Here is a 7,354-nt window from a genome sequence, read left to right as displayed (position 1 = left end):
GTCAAGCTTCTAGGTGTGGCCCAAATACACCTTGTCTTCCATGTCTCCATGTTGAAGAAGAAGCTTGGCCAGTCTGTGAGTTCAATGGCCCAACTCCCACCTGTGGACTCCCTCAATATTCTGAAATCTGAGCCTAAGGCAGTACTCAATCGCAGGATCAGAAAGAAGGGGGCTTTTCCGTTGGCAAAGGTGTTAGTTAGATGGCAAAGGCAACGTGATGAAGATGCCACATGGGAAGCCTTACATCCATTGAAAACAACCTACCCACACCTTGTGGGCAAGGTGTTTTGAACACGGGAGCTTTGTAACAAGTATGAGGGTGCCCTAGTGAAGTGAACAAGATAGAGTTAGAGAGAAGCCTGAGCCGTGGATCAGATCAAGGGTGCAGATCATACCAGCGTTGCATAAAGGGCCATGTTCTAGAAGACTATTGTTTTACCTTTTATTATCTTAGTTTTTTAATATAGTAATATTCTCATTGGTTGTAGCTAGGAATATTCTCAAGGGTGGGGACCAGCTGGTCTGTAGTAGTTTACGCATTCTGTTACACACACCCCTTATAAGGGAACATGAACCGTGTAGTGTTTTCTTTATGCTAAATATTAATCTAAAATTATTCTCCTTCTTCAACCTTTCTTCTGGAGGCCTCTCACTCTTGAAGTGAGAATCTCCTATTTTCCTTACTTGTGTGTTATAGATACACTCCTAGTTTCTCGGTTGGCCAAGCCCTTATATTGTAAATGGACAATATGGGCTGGACCTCACGTTGGGTGTGTTCGAGACTACCCTAAAGAGCTATAATCAAGAGTGTTGGAAGAAATTAACCCAATTGGGCCAATTCCTTCTCCAAGGCTCTGGCCAACAAAGGGTCAGGCTATCCCCTAGGCTTGCCCAAGTTTGAGAGCGAGGACCTCATTCTTACAGCAAAGTTAGTCAATTCACTCAACGAAAATGACTCCAAGGGCAAGATCATAGAGTAGAGTCTCAACCCTCAATGGGATTGCAACAAAAGTCATGTTTTATGAATGTCAATTCCTCGATTTTGGTCGAGGAGTATGGGTTCAGCCAAACTTTTGATACCATTATCTCTTCTTTTATTATTATTATTATTTGTGTTCACTGTATTTATTGTAACGGAATATTTATAGGGCTTTCCACCCATTCTATTTGTATTTCTTGTAATAATTTAATGAATATTTCTTCTAAAAGAAAAAGGGTCATGGAGTAGAGTCACTTGTTGTTGATAATGAATAAAGATAGGAGTAATGGCTCCAAGGGGCCTGATTCTAACCCCTCTCTCTCTCTCTTTTCCAACTTGATTTTTAGTGTGCCAAAAATGTTCTGTCATTGTCCAAATTTTTCTGCTTATTGGGTTTCATTATTCTTTCTTATAAATAGAAAGTCGAGTTAAAAAATATTCTTTGGATTTTTTAATCATTTTAGCCTCTTTTTTTTTTTTTGTTTTATTTTCATATTCAAATATTTGGTTCCCTAAGCAATATGCATTATGCAATATTCATTTCATACTAAAAGAGTACGAAGTAGGGTTAAAGTTATACAACAAAAAAGTTATACAAAAAATATAAGGATTCATATCACAAATTACTGTGGTATTTTGATAATAGGTAACAGGAAAAACTCTCTCAAATAGTATTTTGATAATCAAATCTAAGTAATAATAATGATCAACACACACTTCAAATAACCCCAGGCTTGCGGCCTTTTTATAGCTTTATAATTGAAGTCTTTAAAATAAAATTCTAAAATTAATCCTAATCAAACTCTACATAAAACCTAATTTGTTAAAAACCAAATCCCTATGATAATAATATTGTTGATAGATGTTCTAATTATCTCAAATACTAATTACAACTCAAATTAAATTAAAACTCTATCTAAAATGTGGATTTAAACTAGTTTAGCAATTTTCACTGGTTTGAGTCTAGGGCAAGGTCTCGAGTTAAGTCTCTGGTTGATTAATGCTCGACTAAATGCTGAATGAGCGTCGTGCGAACTATCGGGTTGACCATTTTCTGTGCAATTTTCTTCCATTTTCAAGTCATCTCATCCTCTAAGCCCTTATATGCCTTTGATAACCATGCACTTTGCATTATCTCCTCTTGCCCCTCTACTCGTCTCTGATTTTCGATCTAAGGTTCCTTGTGATATAGAAGTGAGATGATTATTCGTCATTCAAAGATCTCACTCTTCTCAGAGGATGGGGGTGGTTTGTCATTCTCCTCCTTCGAAAGATGGGGGTGTTTGTGTCCATCTTCTCATTTGGAGGGCGGATGGTTTTCTATTTTTTTTTACGGAGAATGGTACTCTCAGACAAACCAATTTTGTCAATAGAGAGTTCCTAGAAGTTAAGACAATGTCTGTCGCAAAGAAATTTGTGTGCGGTGAAGCTCTCCACAGATGAGTAATTTGGCTTGTAATCTGAGTTTTTTCTCTGTATTGACCAGTCACAACTGTAACTTCGATTTTATGAATAAAATGATATCTATTTCCTAAAAAAACAAAGATTATACTCGTCTCAATAATCGTGAATATTTGAAACTTAATTATAAAAATATATGCATGAGGTATCTTTTGCCGTTTCATTAATATTTAGGAGTAAATCAATACCTAAGAATTTATTCATGGATCATTAACACATTTTGAAGGTCTCGATTGTGAGATTATACTATTAGCATATGTTTACCTTAATTAGATTAGAATCTCGTCTAAGATCTTAGTTATGGTAATATTCTATAAATATTCTAGGTCAAATATTTTGTATATAGGTATTAATTTTATTTCCTTCCTTACATAGGCCTTATTACACTATAAATAAGTCACTCCTGTACATTGTCAAATCACATTGAATATTTAGGGTTTTCTCATATACAGTTTTCTACATGGTATAAGAGTATTAGCATTGGTCTATGCATATACATAAGCAAAATCACCTCTTTTGCATATCCACTTTGTCATTCAGGCAAAATTTCTACATTGGCTTATGCATATTTGAGACAAAATAATAGTAAAATATTATTATTTTTTTGCTAAAATCAATTTTTTATATATATTTTGCAATTAGCATCCACTACATACATTTGACATTAATAATAAAAATACAATAATAAAAAATATAATTTTTTTATATATTATATTATAAATATAATAAAATGAAAAAAAAATATATAATATATTATAATAATAAAATAAATGTGCAAGTGAAGGTTTGTTGTGTTGTTGAAGGAGGGAGAAAAGAAAAAAATTGAGAGAGAGAGAGTGGGGGAAAAAGCAATAATGATTAAAATATGATTTGTAGGGTGAATAGTGGTTATCCAAATTTGGATAAGCACTGTTCATAGGTAGCTAAATATTTGGATATGCATAAGCCAAAGTAGAGAATTTTAGGGTCATATTATGCAAATATGACTTTGCATATGCATATGCATAAATGAATGCTAATGCCCTAAGAGAGGACTCATTCTTGGTGCCTGTAGTCACTACTATCCATGTCATACCTTTTTGTAGTAGCCATTGATATCTCCTTGCTATTTTCTTTATAGTTTCCCACTAAATGTGCACACTAGTATAAATAAATTTATTTTCTTTTCTTTTCTTTTTTTTTAAGAATTTTTTAAATATCTTTAACCATTAAGAAAAAAATAAAAAATAGAAATTCACTACTAGTCACTTTCTTAACCATTAAACAAAAAATTAAAAAATTAAAAAATTAAAAATATATGAAAGGGCACATTTGATAGACATATTTAATAGTCATACTATCACTTTCCTTATATATTTTTTCCAACAAATATATGTTTTTTTCTTACTTATAAAAAATATATTATATATTAGACTTGTAAATAGCATAATTTCGTTATAATAGATGAAAAATAAAATCAGTTGTTTCTTAATTTTTCGTGTATGTGGGGCGTATAATCTTAATTTGATACCGATTATTATTATATTTTTATTTTGAAGCTCCTCCAAAAAGGATTATTGAATAAATAAAGAAAAATTGTAATTGCAATCGTGAGTGCGCCAACATCGTGTAATCATTTTTAAAAAGTGAATAAATACAATATCTACATAAAAAAATTAATTTTTTAATAACAAATTTTATTCTTTTTTAAAATAACTGCACAAGTCGACACGATACTTATGCACTCCACGATTGTATGTATAATTACTCAATACGTATCATTACTCAAAATAAAAATATTCCAAACTTAGATTACACAAATGACTTACCACGATTCAACCTATCAAATAATTTTCGACTTATCTGTCCAATCAGGTGCCGACATGCTCCTGTGGATAAAGTCACGTGATACGGGCCCCACCGAACAGCGGCGCAAAAACCTCGTTGTCCTCACCTTCATTGGAGAGACCTTTGGCCACATGTACCACACACGTGGTTAACTGTGCCATTTCATAAATCAGTTTTCGCCTATTTGCTTGCACCACGAGTTAGACTCGACACTAGTGGCTAACTATTGGCGGGTCATTGTGTCTTTTGACCTCCACGCCTGTTTGCTTGCACTGCGAGTTAAACTCGATACTGATGGCTAACTGTTGGTGGGTCTTGGGGTCTTTTGACCTCCACGCCCGTTCGCTTGCACTACTAGTTAGACTCGACACTGGTGGCTAATTGTTAGTGGGACGTGGGGTCTTTCGACCTTCACGCCCGTTTGCTTGCACCGTGAGTTAAACTCGACACTGGTGGCTAACTGTTGGTAGGTCGTGGGGTCTTTTGACCTCCACACCCATTTGCTTGCACCGCGAGTTAGACTCAACACTGGTGGTTAACTATTGGCAGGTGGTGTGGTCTTTTGACCTCCACGCCGGTTTGCTTACATCGCGAGTTAGAATCGATACTGGTAGCTAACTGTTGGGTTAAGGGGTCTTTTGATCTTCATGCCCATTTGCTTGCACCACAAATTAGACTCAACGTCTCGCCGGGACCTTAGATTCGCAAGTGATAGACATAGCCGAAGGTCCCGTCGTTGGCCGTTGATGACCCCCACTGGCCCATAGTGAGTGGGCGAGGTGGGACTCGACTGTGTGTATGCCCTGTGCACACAATTCGTGAGGCAGACATCACCTTCGTGGTCGGGACCACTTTGGTTGTGACATAGGCTGTCGTAGGTCCCGGCGGTGACTGTTGGGATCTCCACTTAGCTCATGGTGGCTACGCCATAAGCCTTATGGATGCAAGTTATGTGCATGGCCTCCACGACCAGGACACTGCCCCGCATAGCCGTAGTAGTTAGGGACGGTCGCCATGGAGATAGGAAGTCCCGATGGTCCACGTGGTGGCCCCAGGGATGTTTGCTGGTCTCATAGTGAGTGGTCGAGGACCACCCTAGCGGAGGCAAAGGTTGTCGACAATCCACTTGTGGCCATCAACATCTCTGTCGAGCCCACGATGGGCTGGACTGAGTGGTCACCTTGCACCTAGCCTATACCGTGCATGGCACGGGCCCCACCTCCATGGGGAGGGTGGTTAGGAGTCCCTGGTTGGGGGGGGGGGGGGGTCGACGGTCCACATGGTGGCCATCAACGTCTCTGTCGAGCCCGTGGCAGGCTAGGCAGAGTAGCCCTCTTGGGTGCACGGTGTGCACTCAGTCTGCATCGTGCATGGCATGTGTACATCAGAAATGACTAAGGCATCTTTTGCAACTCATAGTAATTCATAACAATTTTGAATCGGTTATTTCAATGTTGATAAAAAAATATTAAAAATCATATATAATGCAACTCAAGCATTTAATATCATGTATACAAGAATACAAAATATAAATTTATTGACTAGTTTGAATAAAAATATGATATGAATTAAAAGTTTTGACATTTTTTACCTTGTATACGAAGAAGATAAAGATCATTAAGTTATAAGCATGTGCCAAATATAATATTTGATGCATAATCACAAATTTAATACAAAATACTTATTTATCTCCTTTTTTTTTTTTTGAACTAAAGAAAAAAAGAGCTGCATGTTTTATCTTTTAATTTTTTTGCGATTATTTTTTAATACAATGATAAAAATGTTTTTAGTTCTTTCATATTTTTAGACAAGAAATTAAAAAATAAAAAAAAAACAAAGTTGTTAGATGACTTAAAAATAAATATAGTTTTAAATAAGTTAGAATCGATTTAAAATCAGTCTAAATCGGTCTAAATCGGTCGATTGAAGAGATTGAGTGAATGATTAAAAAAAAAAAAAATACTAAAATCGGTTTGTTTCTTACCAATTCAATCTGAATCGATTGAATCAGCCAGAATTCAAATCTTGCAACAAACATGTTGTACCTTGCAAAAATAATTATTTTTAATAAGTCACCGTTATCAACTACATATGCTGTAGAAGCATTAGATATAATGTTTCCAGACATAAACGATGCTAACTAGCTATTTGGCGGTAAGGTATCACCCCGATGTTGTATCACATCATATCTCATCTCATTTTTAAATATCATTTAAATATAAATATTTTTTGATTTTAAATCTTCAATTTTTTTATTTAATTATTACTTAATCATTACGACTTTTTCAAACTTCTAAACAAAACATATAATGCAATTCAATTTTTTGAAATTTCAAAATAAAAAATTATATTATAATAATATTTTAATTTTATAATATTTTACTCAATTGTTTCTCTCTCATTTTTTAAAGAGTCGGACTGCTCTACCGCCTAGAGTAGTTAGCTCAAGTTGACTGCATGTTGTTTTTGTTTTTTTTTAATTTTTTTAATATATTTAAATATTTTAAAAAAATCTCCCAATACGCTTAAAATCACTTCCTTAATCATTAAGTGAAAAAAAAATGTCAAACTGTCAACTTGAGCGGTAAATTTGAGAGGCAAAATAGTCTTTTTATTTTTCAAAATCCAATAAAACATCTTTCACTTAAATCATAATATAGAATTCTCAATCTCATCTCAATGCTTATGTTCTATACATTAACAGGCGTTGTCTTTTTGGAATTTATAAATACTCAAAAAGTTTGGCCTTGACGATAAGTCATGCTATATTGATTTAATAAAATAAGTCTGTTAATGATCAAATGAGTTGCTGATACGTGAATTTCTTGGAAAATTGACTCTGTTACAGTTATGCATCCGAATAAGTCGTTACGAAAGATTTCTTTTAATACACTCTCGTAGCGTTTGTTTTTACAAAATTTTTTAACTTATTTCATCTCATTTAATTATTATAATTTTTTCAAATTTTCACATAAAATAAAATAAATAATTCAACAATTTTAAATCTTAAAATAAAAATAATATTAAAAAAATATATTTTAATAATATTTTATTTAATTTTTAATTTTTATTATAATTCATCTCATT

This window comes from Juglans microcarpa x Juglans regia, chromosome 2S (assembly GCF_004785595.1).
Source record: "Juglans microcarpa x Juglans regia isolate MS1-56 chromosome 2S, Jm3101_v1.0, whole genome shotgun sequence".
In the NCBI taxonomy this organism is placed as follows: domain Eukaryota; kingdom Viridiplantae; phylum Streptophyta; class Magnoliopsida; order Fagales; family Juglandaceae; genus Juglans; species Juglans microcarpa x Juglans regia.
This window is presented reverse-complemented; position numbering follows the sequence as displayed.